The sequence below is a fragment of the Aquarana catesbeiana genome, linkage group LG02, assembly GCF_042186555.1.
Source record: "Aquarana catesbeiana isolate 2022-GZ linkage group LG02, ASM4218655v1, whole genome shotgun sequence".
In the NCBI taxonomy this organism is placed as follows: Eukaryota; Metazoa; Chordata; class Amphibia; order Anura; family Ranidae; genus Aquarana; species Aquarana catesbeiana.
The window spans coordinates 777603027-777617929 of record NC_133325.1 but is presented as its reverse complement, the minus strand read 5'-3'; the positions used below and the strand labels follow the sequence as shown (position 1 = coordinate 777617929).

Sequence of the window (14903 nt, the reverse complement as noted above, 5' to 3'; positions counted from 1 at the left end):
ACCCCATATTTACCTCACTGATCCCTCACTGCACACCCCACATTTACTTCAGTGTCCCCTCACTTTACACCCCACATTTACCTCACTGTCCCCTCACTGTACACCCCACATTTACTTCACTGTCCCCTCACTGCACACCCCACATTTACTTCACTGTCTCCTCACTGCACACCCCACATTTACTTCACTGTCCCCTCAATGTACACCCCACATTTACCTCACTGATCCCTCACTGTGCACCCCATATTTACTTCACTGTCCCCTCAATGTACACCCCACATTTACCTCACTGATCCCTCACTGCACACCCCACATTTACTTCACTGTCCCCTCAATGTACACCCCACATTTACCTCACTGTCCCCTCACTGTGCACCCCACATTTACTTTATTGTCCCCTCACTGTACACCCCACATTTTTTCACTGTCTTCTCACTGTGCACCCCACATTTAGCTCACTGATCCCTCACTATACACCCCGCATTTACCTCACTGTGCACCCCACATTTTCCTCACTGATCCCTCACTGTACACCCCACATTTACTTTTTTGTTCCCTCACTGTACACCCCACATTTACTTCACTGTCCTCCCCCCACAGAGATCTCTCTGACTCTCCCCAGTCACATTGCAGGGTACCCCCCCATCTATATATTGTGCACAGCACACACTCCATGCTTCCTCAGCTCCTCTCCCTGACATTCTATCAGCTCAGAGTGCTGAGCTCCTCACACAGCAGATATGAACGCCTTTCATTCAGCCAGACTTTGATCAATCCTTCAATCTGCTGTTCTGAAAAAAAAAAAAAAAAAAAATCAAAAATCACTTTTTCCTTGTTAGGCTCCCGACAGTCCCTCGTACCCATTCCTCTCTGTCACTGCACGCCTAACCTGCATCCAATCAGAGCCCAGCACACCCCAACCCTCCCCGCCATTCAGATTTAAATGCAAGGATGTGCATTGTTCTTCTCAGACATGAAACAATCTGGGGAGGCTTAAGCAACGTTCTCAACTCATTCTCTCCTCCGAGCCCTCTCACTGTTTAAGGTGGCGCAGCGACTGGGGCTGGCCGTCCTCGGCAAAAGCGTCAGCCGATTCGGAAGGACTCCTTAAGAAGTGTCGCTGTACGTCGCTCGGGCTCAGCTGCACCGCAAAAAAAGGGGCTGAAGGGAATGGAGTGACTTTGGGGACGATGCTATGTGGTTGCTGCTTGTGTAAAGGGCTAGCCAGAGCCGGTCGCCGTTGAATCACACAGCTGTCAGCAGCAGAAGAATTTTTTTTTTTTTTTTCCCCCACCATCTGTCCTGTGTCTCCGAAACGCTGGGGAGAAAATGAACCAGCCTCCGTCAGCTAGGTAGGATCGCATGCTTCATGCTTTCCCTAGAGCTCCGGCCGGAGGGACCAGGAGGTGTAGATTGCAAGCTCTGCAGGACAGGCGACTCCAAGGCAACACGATGCTGCTATTTTTTTTTTTATTTTTGCTCATCGTATGCCCTTCGTTTGTTGCATGCTCTTTATTCTTCAGATCGGTAGCATCCTTACTGCTGGGATGCTGCTGTGCAAATATCTTTGACGGCAACCCTGAGGTCTGGATGAAACGGTTTAGATTGCAAGCCAGCAAGCCGGAGCGTCTTTGTATGATGGAATGCCGCTTGCTTTACTGGAAGTGACTACGGCGTTACATTGTTACATACATGCAGCATATTGATTCAGTATATATAGCGCTGAGATAGCCTACAGCATTGGGAAGAGGGCATAGAGTCATTTACCTCGTACCAGGAGAGCTCACAATCTAATGCCCCAGAACCAACTGCAATTACAGATATGTCTATTGTTTGATAAGGATCTCATAGGATCCAATAGAGTCTTTTACCATGGTACCTGCGCCAGCAGAGCTTACAATCTAATGCCCCAGAACCAATCGCATTTACTGATATGTCTATATTGATTGGTAAAAGACTCTATTAGATCCTATGAGATCCTTATCACGGTCCCTGCGCCAGCAGAGCTTACAATCTAATGCCCCAGAACCAATCGCATTTACTGATATGTCTATTGTTTGATAAGGATCTCATAGGATCTAATAGAGTCTTTTACCATGGTACCTGCGCCAGCAGAGCTTACAATCTAATGCCCCAGACAGTCACATTTATGTCTATATCAATTGATAAGGATCTGACATAATCTGCATCATTTTATAAAGTGCATAATACATATTACCACTTGCATGTGCCATGGTGGCTGCCTTGGGAAGGGTACATTGAGTCATTCACTTCGTACCCTGCACCAGCGGAGCTTACAGTCTAGTGCCCCTGAAACAATTGCATTTACATATATGGTTGTATTGATTGCTAAAGGTTCTCATACAATCTGACAGTCTTTTATCATGGTCCCTGCGCCAGCAGAGCTTACAATCAAATGCCCCAGAACCAAACGCATTTACTGATATGTCTATATTGATTGGTAAAAGAATCTATTAGATCCTATGAGATCCTTATCACGGTCCCTGCGCCAGCAGAGCTTACAATCAAATGCCCCAGAACCAATCGCATTTACTGATATGTCTATATTGATTGGTAAAAGAATCTATTAGATCCTATGAGATCCTTATCACGGTCCCTGCGCCAGCAGAGCTTACAATCTAATGCCCCAGAACCAATCGCATTTACTGATATGTCTATATTGATTGGTAAAAGACTCTATTAGATCCTATGAGATCCTTATCATGGTCCCTGCGCCAGCAGAGCTTACAATCTAATGCCCCAGAACTAACTGCAATTACAGAAATGTCTATTGTTTGATAAGGATCTCATAGGATCTAGTAGAGTCTTTTACCATGGTACCTGCGCCAGCAGAGCTGACAATCTAATGCCCCAGACAGTCACATTTATGTCTATATCAATTGATAAGGGTCTGACATAGTCTGCATCATTTTATAAAGTGCATAATACATATTACCACTTGCATGTGCCATGGTGTCTGCATTGGGAAGGGTACATCTAGTCATTCACTTCCGACCCTGCACCAGCGGAGCTTACAATCTAATGCCCCAGAAACAATCGCATTTACATATATGGTTGTATTGATTGCTAAAGGTTGTAATATAATCTGACAGTCTTTTATCATGGTCCCTGCGCCAGCAGAGCTTACAATCGAATGCCCCAGAACCAATCACATTTACTGATATGTCTATATTGATTGGTAAAAAGACTCTATTAGATCCTTTGAGATCCCTATCACGGTCCCTGCGCCAGCAGAGCTTACAATCTAATGCCCCAGAACTAACTGCAATTACAAATATGCCTATTGTTTGATAAGGATCTCACATTTACGTATATGTTTGTATTGATTGATAAGGAACTCATAATCTGATAGATTTACAGATATGTCAATAGTGATTAATAAGGATCTCATAGGATCCAATGGAGTCTTTTACCATGGTACCTGCAACACCAGAGCTTACAATCTAATGCCCCAGACACAGTCACAATTATGTTTATATCAATTGATAAAGATCTGACATGGTCTGCATCATTTTATAAAGTACACAATATATATTACCATTTGCATGTGCCATGGTGGCTGAATTGTGAGGGGTACATTGAGTCATCCACTTTGGTCCCTGCACCAGCAGAGCTTACAATCTAATGCCCCGGAACCAATCGCATTTACAGACATGTCTATATTGATTGATAAGGATCTAACTGAGTCTTTTACCATGGTCCCTGCACCAGCGGAGCTTACAGTCTAATGTCCCAGAAACAATCGCATTTACATATATGGTTGTATTGATTGATAAGGATCTCATAGAATCTGACAGTCTCTTACCATGGTACCTGTGCCAGCAGAGCTTACAATCTAATGCCCCAGACACAGTCACATTTATGTCTATATCAATTGATAAGGATCTGACATAATCTGCATCATTTTATAAAGTGCATAGTACATATTACCACTTGCATGTGCCATGGTGGCTGCCTTGGGAAGGGTACATTGAGTCATTCACTTCGGACCCTGCACCAGTGGAGCTTACAGTCTAGTGCCCCAGAAACAATCGCATTTGCATATATGGTTGTATTGATTGATAAGGATCTCAAAGAAGATGACAGTCTTTTATCATGGTCCCTGCACCAGCAGAGCTTACAATCTAATGCCCCAGAACCAATCGCATTTACTGATATGTCAATAGTGATTGATAAGGATCTCATAGGATCCAATGAAGTCTTTTACCATGGTACCTGCACCAGCAGAGCTTACAATCTAATGCCCCAGACACAGTCACAATTATGTTTATATCAACTGATAAGGATCTGACAGTCTGCATCATTTTATTAAGTGCATAGTATATATTACCACTTGCACGTGCCATTGTGACTGCATTGGGAATGGGAAGGGTACACTGATTCACTTCAGTCTCCGTCACCAGCGGAGCTTACAATCTAATGCCCCAGAAAAAAATCGCATTTATGTATATGGTTGTATTGATTGATAAGGATCTTGTAGAGTCTGCTAGAGTCTTACACTATGGTCCCTGCACCAGCGGAGCTTATAATCTAATGCCCCAGAACCAATCATATTTACAGATATGTCTATTTTGATTGATAAGGATCTCATAGGATCTAATAGCGTCTATTACCACAGTACCTGCACCAGCAGAGCTTACAATCTAATGCCCCAGACACAGTCACATTTATGTCTGTATCAATTGATAAAGATCTGACATAGTCTGCATCATTTTATAAAGTGCATAGTACATATTACCACTTGCATGTGCCATGGTGGCTGCATTGGGAATAGGAAGGGTACACTGAGATAGTCCCTGCACCATCAGAGCTTACAATCAAATGTCCCAGAACCAATCGCATTTACATATACGGTTGTATTGATTGATAAGGATCTTGTAGAATCTGCTAGAGTCTTATACTATGGTCCCTGCACCAGCGGAGCTTACAATCTAATGCCCCAGAAGCAATCATATTTACAGATATGTCTATTTTTAATGATAAGTATCTCATAGGATCAAATAGTGTCTCTTATACCACGGTCCCTGCGCAAGCAGAGCTTACAATCTAATACCCCAGACACAGTCACATTTATGTCTATAGAAACATAAATAATTGATGTTTATATTGATTGATAAGGATCTGACCCAGTCTGCATCATGATAAAGTACATAGTACATATTACTATTTGCATGTGCCATTGTGGCTGAATTGTGAAGGGTGCATTGAGTCATCCACTTCAGTCCCTGCACCAGCAGAGCTTACAATCTAATGCCCCAGAACCAATCGCATTTACAGACATGTCTATATTGATAGATAAGGAGTCTTTTACCATGGTCCCTGCACCAACAGAGCTTACAATCTAATGCCCCAGAAACAATCACATTTATGTATATGGTTGTATTGATTGATAAGAATCTCATAGAATCTGAAAGAGTCTTTTATCACGGTCCCTGCGCCAGCAGAGTTTACAATCTAATGCTCTGGACACAGTCACATTTATGTCTGTATCGGTTGATAAGGATCTGACATAGTCTGGATTGTTTTGCCATGGTGGCTGCCTTGGGAAGGGTACATTGAATCATTCACTTCAGTCCCTGCACCAGCAGAGCTTACAATCTAATGCCCCACAACCAATTGCATTTACAGATATGCCTGTATTGATTGGTAAGGATCTCAAAGAATCTGACAGAGTCTTTTACCATGGTCCCTGCACCAGCAGAGCTTACAATCTAATGTTCCAGAAACAATCGCATTTACATATATATGTTTGTATTGATTGATAAGGAACTCATAATCTGATAGAGTCTTATACTATGGTCATTGCACCAATGGAGCTTACAATCTAATGTCCCAGAACCAATCACATTTACAGATATGTTGATTGATAAGGATCTCAGAGGATCTAATAGAGTCTTTTACCATGGTACCTGCATCAGCAGAGCTTACAATCTAATGCCCCAGAACCATTTATGTTTATAGATATGTCTATATTGATTGATAAGGATCTCAGAGGATCTAATAGAGTCTTTTACCACAGTACCTGCACCAGCAGAGCTTACAATCTAATGCCCCAGAACCAACTGCAATTACAGATATGTCTATATTGATTGATAAGGACCTCATAGGATCTAATACAGTCTTTTACCACGGTCCCTGCGCCAGCGGAGCTTACAATCTAGTCACATTTATATCTATATATATTGATAAGGATCTGACATAATCTGCATCATATTACCATTTGCATGTGCCATGGTGGCTGCATTGTGAAGGGTACATTGAGTCATTCACTTCGGTCCCTGCACCATCAGAGCTTACAATCCAATGCCCCAGAACCAATCGCATTTACAGATATGTCTATGTTGATTGATTAGGATCTAATATAGTCTTTTACCACCGTCCCTGCACCAGCGGAGCTTACTATGTACTTTATATCACAATGTGATATAAAGTACATAGTACATATTATCATTTGCATGTGCCATGGTGGCTGCATTGGGAAGGATACATTGAGTCATTCACTTCAGTCTCTGCACCAACGAAGCTTACACTCTACTGCCCTGGACACAGTCACGTTTATTTCTATATTAATTTAAAGGATCTGGCATGGTCTGCATAATTTTCCAAAAGTACATATAACCTTTTGTGCATTGGGAAATGTAAAATTGAGTCATTCACTTCACTCCCTGCACCAGCAGAGCTTACAATCTAATGCCCCAGAGACAGTCACATTCATGCTTATGTCTGTTTTGATTGGTCTTACACAGTCTGCATCATTTTATAAAATACTTATTACAATTTGCATATGCCTTTGTGCCAACGGAGCTTACAATCTTCTATGTCTATATCTTAAGGAGCTGGCGTAGTCTAGGTCAATTTATAAAGTGTATATAAGCTTTACCTGTGCCTTGGTGTCAATGGAGCTTACAATCTAATGCTGCAGACACAGTCACATTCATGTATATATCTTTATGTATTGATAAGGAACTGGGGATTATGGAAAGCAAAAAGGAACTGGGAAGAGGTACACTGAGGTACATTTATCAATTAATAAGGATCTAGGAAAAGTTCATTGAGTAATTCACCTTGGCCCTTGCTCCAGGGGAGCTTACAATCTAATGCCGCTGACGCAGTCACCATTTCTGCCTTCAGAAGAGTACATTGAGTCATTGACTTCAGTCCCTGCAGCATCAGAGCTTACAATCTAATGCTGCAGACAAGGATCTGACTGAGTCTGCATCGTTTTATAAAGTACATAGTATATATTACCATTTGTGTATGCCATTGTGGCTGCATCGGGGTTGATTTACTAAAGGCGAAATAGATTCTGCCCTTTGCAAAGTGCAGTTGCACTGTGCAAGAGCAGTCGCTCCAGAGCTTAGTAAATGAGCAGAAGCTCTGCTGACTTCCATTGTCCAATCATGTGCAAGTAAAAATGCTGTTTTTATTATTTACCTTGGACATGATTGGGTATCCTTTGTAAAGTGAAACTTTACCTCATTTACTAAGCCCTGGAGCAACTGCACATTGCAACGTGCACAGTCTTTTTTGCCTTTAGTAAATCAACCCCATTGAGTCATTCACTTTGGCCGCTGCACCAGCAGAGCTTACAATCTAATTCCCCAGAAACAGTCACGTTTATGTATGTGTGTGTATTGATTGATAAGGACCAGACATGGTCTGTCATCATTTTATAAGATACATGTATGCAAATTTCCTTGTGGCTTTGTGCAGGGGCGGACTGACAACTCATGGGGCCCCCAGGCAATAGGAGAACATTATGGGGCCCCCGGGCAATAGATTATAGGGCCACACAGTATACACACACACACACATACAGTATACACACACAGACACACAATATACACACACAGAATACACATACACACACTGAAAAGGTACTGGAGAGGCGGGGCAGCTATAATCTTAGGATTTAAAGAAAAACACAGATTTTTACATACTGTCCCTGGTTTTATTGAGGCTGGCAACCCTGATGGGGCCCCTTAGTGGCATGGGGCCCTCGGGCAGTGCCCAAGTGCCCGAATGGTCAGTCTGCCCCTGGCTTTGTGTCACCAGAACTTTCAACCTAATACCCCAAACACACGTGCATTTGTATTTATTTTCAATTCTATACCAACTGATAAGAATCTGACATAGTCCGCAATATAAAGTACATATGACCATTTCCATGTGCCTTTGTGGTTGTATTGGGAAGGATACACTGAGTCATTCACCTTCTTCCCTGCGCCAGCAAAGCTTACAATCTAATGCCCCAGACACTGTTACTTTCATGTATATAGTACATATAACCTTTAGAATGTGCCTTCGTGTCAATGGAGCTTGCAATCTAATGCCCGACATGTCACATTTGTATCTATTTCCATGTCTATGTCGATTGATAAAGATCTGAGAATAGTCTGCATCATTTTGAAAAGTACATATAACTGTTTCCATGTGCCTTTTGTGTCAATGGAGCTTACAATCTAATGCCCCAAACACATTCAAATTTTTCTTTATTTTTATGATTGTGTCGATTGATAAAGATCTATTGATAGGGATCTAGGGGTTCATTTACTAAAGGAAAAAAATACTGTGCACTTTGAAAAGTGCAGTTGCTCCAGAGCTTAGTAAATGAGCAGAAGCTCTGCTGACTTCCATCATCCAATCATGTGCAAGCAAAAATGCATTTATAAAGTACATACGACAATTTCCTTGTGTCTTTGTGACAACAGAGCTCACAATCTACTGCCCCAGACAGTTACTTTTATATACAGTATACTGTATATATATATATATATATATATATATATATATATATATATATATATATATATATATAAAATATAATTATGTATTGATAGGGATCTGGGAAGAGGTACATTGAGGTACATGTATCTATTGATAGGGATCTGGGAAGGGTGCAATGGGGGTTATTTACTAAAGGAAAATCTGCTTTGCACTGCAAGTGCGCTTGAGAGTAAAGTCGCTGTAGATCTGAGGGGGACATGCAAGGAAGATAAAAAACAGCATTGTAGCTTGCACATGATTGGATGATAAAATCAGCAGACCTTCCCCTCATTTCAGATCTACCCCTTAGATTTCCAAGTGCACTTGCAGTGCAAAGTGGATTTGCCTTTCGTAAATAACCCCCATTGAGTCATTCATCCCAGCCCTTGCACCAGGGGAGCTTGCAATCTAATGCCCCAAACACAGTTATATTTATATATGTCTTTAACTATTGCTGGAGATCTGGGAAGAGGTACAATTATCTATTGATAGGGATCTAGGAAGAGGTACAATTATCTATTGATAGGGATCTGGGAAGGGTACATTTATCTATTGATAGGGATCTAGGAAGGAGGTACATTTATCTATTGATAGGGATCTAGGAAGGAGGTACATTTATCTATTGATAGGGATCTGGGAAGAGGTACATTTATCTATTGATAGGGATCTAGGAAGGAGGTACATTTATCTATTGATAGGGATCTAGGAAGGAGGTACATTTATCTATTGATAGGGATCTAGGAAGAGGTACAATTATCTATTGATAGGGATCTGGGAAGGGTACATTTATCTATTGATAGGGATCTAGGAAGGAGGTACATTTATCTATTGATAGGGATCTAGGAAGGAGGTACATTTATCTATTGATAGGGATCTGGGAAGAGGTACATTTATCTATTGATAGGGATCTGGGAAGAGGTACATTTATCTATTGATAGGGATCTGGGAAGAGGTACATTTATCTATTGATAGGGATCTGGGAAGAGGTACATTTATCTATTGATAGGGATCTGGGAAGAGGTACATTTATCTATTGATAGGGATCTGGGAAGAGGTACATTTATCTATTGATAGGGATCTAGGAAGGAGGTACATTTATCTATTGATAGGGATCTAGGAAGAGGTACATTTATCTATTGATAGGGATCTGGGAAGAGGTACATTTATCTATTGATAGGGATCTGGGATGAGGTACATTTATCTATTGATAGGGATCTAGGAAGAGGTACATTTATCTATTGATAGGGATCTAGGAAGAGGTACATTTATCTATTGATAGGGATCTGGGAAGAGGTACATTTATCTATTGATAGGGATCTAGGAAGGAGGTACATTTATCTATTGATAGGGATCTAGGAAGGAGGTACATTTATCTATTGATAGGGATCTTGGTAGGGTACATTTATAGACACCTCCCAACATTTTGAGATGGGAATGAGGGACACCTACTAGCAAAGTATGTAAGCATAGGACATGCCCCCTGCCACACCCCCTTAAAGAAGAATTACCCAAAATCAAAAGGTTAATTAAATCCACAAGGACTTTTTTTTACCACTACTATTGCTTTATATTGGCTTTTAAAATTTACAAATGCAGCAATTTAGAATTTAGATGAAAGGTTTAGCACTGGAAAACACTTTTTGAAAGATAAAAAGTGCCTTTTATATACAAATATACAGATCAGACCAAAATGAGGGACAAATTAGGAGGAATGAGGGACAGAGGGACATTGCTCCAAATCAGGGACAGTCCCTCAAAATCAGGGACAGTTGGGAGCTATGCATTTATCTATTGATAGGGATCTGGGAAGAGGTACATTTATCTATTGATAGGGATCTGGGAAGAGGTACATTTATCTATTGATAGGGATCTAGGAAGGAGGTACATTTATCTATTGATAGGGATCTGGAAAGGGTACATTTATCTATTCATAGGGATCTAGGAAGAGGGTACATTGAGTGATTCATCTCTGTCCCTGCACCAGGGGAGCTTGCAATCTAATGCCCCACACACAGTAACATTTATGTATATGTCTTTATCTATTGTATTGTCTATTGTCTATGTATAACCTGCATCATTTCATGTCCATATTACCTTTTATATATGCCTTGGCATATATAGGGTACATTGAGTCATTCGCCTTGATCCCTGAACCAGCGGAGCTTACAGTCTAATGCCCCAGAAACAAATGCATTCATGTAGATGTCTATATTGATCAATAAGAATCTGATCATAAACTGATCAGAAACTACATCATTTTATGGAGTACATAATAACCATTTAAAGTACATGTGCCTTGGTGGCTGCATTGAAAGGGTTGCATTAGATCATTCACCTCGGTCCCTGAACCAGCAGAGCTTACAATCTGATGCCCTGGACAGTCACATTTATGTTAAAGTCTGTATTGATTGATAAGGATCTGATAGAATCTGCATCATTGTTTATAAAGTACATATAATCCTTTACATGTGACTGCATTGGGAAGGGTACAATTGCTTTGGTCCCTGCACCAGCGGAGCTTACAATCTAATGCCTCAACCACGTTTACATTTTAATTTATAGCTACATCTATATCAATTGATAAGTATCTGACATGGTCTTCATCACTTTATCAAGTACATAGAACAATTTTTATGTGACTTTGTGCCAGCAGAGCTTACAATCTAATACCCCTAACACATGCACATACTCAATGTATTTATTACTATGACTATATAGATTGGTAAGGATCTGACGTAGTCTGCATTATTTATTATTGTATATCTCATTCACATGTACTTATATGTATGTATCGATTGATATGGATATGACATAGTCTTCTTTATAAAGGACATACAGTATATCCATTTCTATATGCCTTTGTGTCAGCAGAGCTTACAATCTAATACCCCAAACACCTGTAGATATGTATTTATTTCTATGTCTAGATCTATTGTTAAGGATTTGACATAGTCTGAATTATTTATATTGTATATTATTATATTATTATAGAAATAATAATATATATTATTTATATTCACATGCACTTAAGTGTAAGTATCAACTGATATGGATATGACATAGTCTTCTTTATATAGAACATATAACTATTTTTAGGTTCCATTGTGCCAGCAGAGCTTGCAATCTTATCTGCGAATACAGTGTCATTTTTGTTTATTTCTATGTCTATATCTATTGATAAGGATCTGCCGTAGTCTGCAATATAAAGTCCATATATAGCAATTTCCATCTTGCTTTCTGTCAGCAGAGCTTGCAATCTAATATCCCAGAGCGACATTTGTATTTATGTTTATGTGTATATTGATAAGGATCTGACATGGTTTGCATCATTTTATAAAGTATATATACGTTATGTAACCATTACATGTGTCTGCGGAGCTTACAATCTAATCACAGTCACATTTATTCGTTTTTTTTTTTTTGGTATCTTTGATAAGAATCTGACATGGCTTCATTTTATAAAACAAGCAAAACCATCTCCATATGCCTTTGTGTCAATGGAGCTTACAATCCAATGTCTCAACCACAGCTATATTTATTTATTAGTATTCATCAATAAGTTTGTATTTATTAATAAGGATTTAAAATACTCTGCATCATTTTTGAAGCACATAAACTCATCTTCATATGTCTTTGAGTCACTGGAGCTTATACTCTAATGCCCAGCCACAGTCACCTTATCATTTATTTCTATGTCTATATGGATTGATAAAGTACATATAATCATTACATATATACAACAGATAAAGCAAAGCTTACAATCTAATGTCATCTCACAGCCACATCCATACAAAATACCATTAGTAAAACTAATTATCACCAATAGTGATTATTAATATTAATAATAATTGAATATTAATATTATTTTTCAAATAAATATTTATTTTATATTTTATAATATATATATATTGTATTTGCATATATTGATTATTAACATTGATAATTGATTATTAATATTATATTTGTATATCTGTATTTTATATTGTAGTACTTTATACATATTTTATAAAATATATTATTGTTAATATATTATGTTATAATATGTTTATATATTTTATAAAATAAACATAAACTGATAAAATAATAACAAAAAGAATATATAAAAATATAATATAAACAATAAATTATTATTAATCAATATATATATAAATTATATTTTTATAAATTCATTTTTTTTATATTTTAATTTATATACTGATTATTAATATTAATAATTTATTTATATTATTTATTATATTTTTATATATTCATTAATATTAATAATCAATATATAAATGAAAATATAAAAAAATGAATATATAAAAATATAATTTATCAATTGTTAATATTAATCATTTATTATTTATATTATATTTTTATATATTATTTTTTTTTATATTTTATCAATTTATATTTATATAAAATATTATAGTTTTGTATATTAATCATTAATAGTATTAATATTAACGATTATAAATATTATATTTATATTTATTTTATATTTTATAAAATATATTATATTTTTATATATTGATTGTTAACATTGTTAATAATTGGTGATTAATATTATATTTTTATATATTTATTTACTTTACATTTTATTATTTCATATTCATTTTATATCATATATTATATTTTTATATGTTGATTGATCTAGATATTATTATTATTATTATTATTATTAACAATAATTGATAAGTAAATATATAAAAATATAATATTAATTATTTTATATTTTATAATGTATATTATATTTTTATATAATAATATTATTAATAAGTGATTATTAATATTATATTTTGTATATTTTTGCAGCTCTTTACAGTATATACAGTATGTCCTCAGAGGAGCCACCGCTTATTTGTGTTATTGTTTCACATAATTAATATATTCCACCAAACTTTACAGAGTGCTATAAGTCATTCATATCAGTCGCGTCCCCACAGGAGCTTACAATCTAATATCAGCCCCATAGCAGTACAGACACAAGCACTGTTCTTGGCATTGGTTTATATGGCGCTGATATATACTGCAGCTCTGTATAATAATACATTGAATTATTCAGTGGTTGCCCCAGAGCCTCATGCGACCCACAGTGACAGAGGCAACCATACGGTTTGGCGGAAGTCAGTTAGCCTGTTTTTGGGACAATGAGGAGGATATTGGAGAGCTTAGAGGAAAACTCACACAAATATGGGAGGAACATGCAAACTCTGTATAGACGGAGAACTGGATGGAGCTGATTCTGGAACCTCTGCGCAAAGCTCACATCAGGATGTGACAAAAGATTGGACAAAAGAAGTAGAAGTGAATAATATTTATGGTGATTAGGTACGGCCGCGTGTGGTTGGGAGGCTGGTGCCTGGGTGCAGCCCAACTTTTAGTGGTTACTCTTGTATTCAGAGACAGTTAGGGTTAGTATTAGTGTTAGTCTCCCTTTCACACTTGTGCGACTTGGGGGCTGCAAAGTCGCATGACAAGTTCATCGTTCATATCTGTGCGACTTCATTTTGCAGCGACTTCAAAGTAAGTCCTTGCACTACTTTGGTACGACTTTGATGAGACTTGAGGTCCATAGACCTCAAGATTACACAGGCATTGATTCAAGTCGTGTCAAAGTCACGTCACTTTCAGGTCATACAAGTGTGAAAGGGGCCTTAGTGATTAAGCAGGTAAGGGAATTGAGGATAATTCAACTCTGTCCCGCCCCCTCTCCTGGATCACACTGATGCCTCCTGCACACAATGCTCCAGCTCTCTGCCCCCCCTTCTCTTGGATCACACTGATGCCTTATATACACAATGCTCCAGCGCTCTGCCTCTCCCCCCCTCCTGGATCACACTGCTGCCTTATACACACAATGCTCCAGCTCTGTGCCCCTCTTCTCTTGGATCACACTGCTGCCTTATACACACAATGCTCCGGCTCTCTGCCCCCCCTCTCCTGGATCACACTGCTGCCTTATACAAACAATGCTCCAGCTCTCTACCCCCCTCTCTTGGATCACACTGCTGCCTTATATACACAATGCTCCAGCTCTCTGCCCCCCTTCTCTTGGATCACACTGCTGCCTTATACACACAATGCTCCAGTTCTCTGCCCCCCCTGTCCTGGATCACACTGCTGCTTTATACACA

The 14903-nt window shown here is 38.5% G+C and overlaps 1 protein-coding gene across 1 annotated transcript in view; it reads left to right on the top strand.

Moving 5' to 3' along the window:
* The first annotated feature begins 944 nt into the window (after positions 1–944).
* Positions 945–14903, top strand: part of LOC141129381 (galactosylgalactosylxylosylprotein 3-beta-glucuronosyltransferase 1-like) — a 219434-nt gene continuing 205475 nt past the window's right edge. The window contains exon 1 of the mRNA XM_073617389.1: positions 945–1352. The gene's annotated coding sequence lies outside the window, so the exon portion shown is untranslated. The remainder of the gene's footprint in view (positions 1353–14903) is intronic.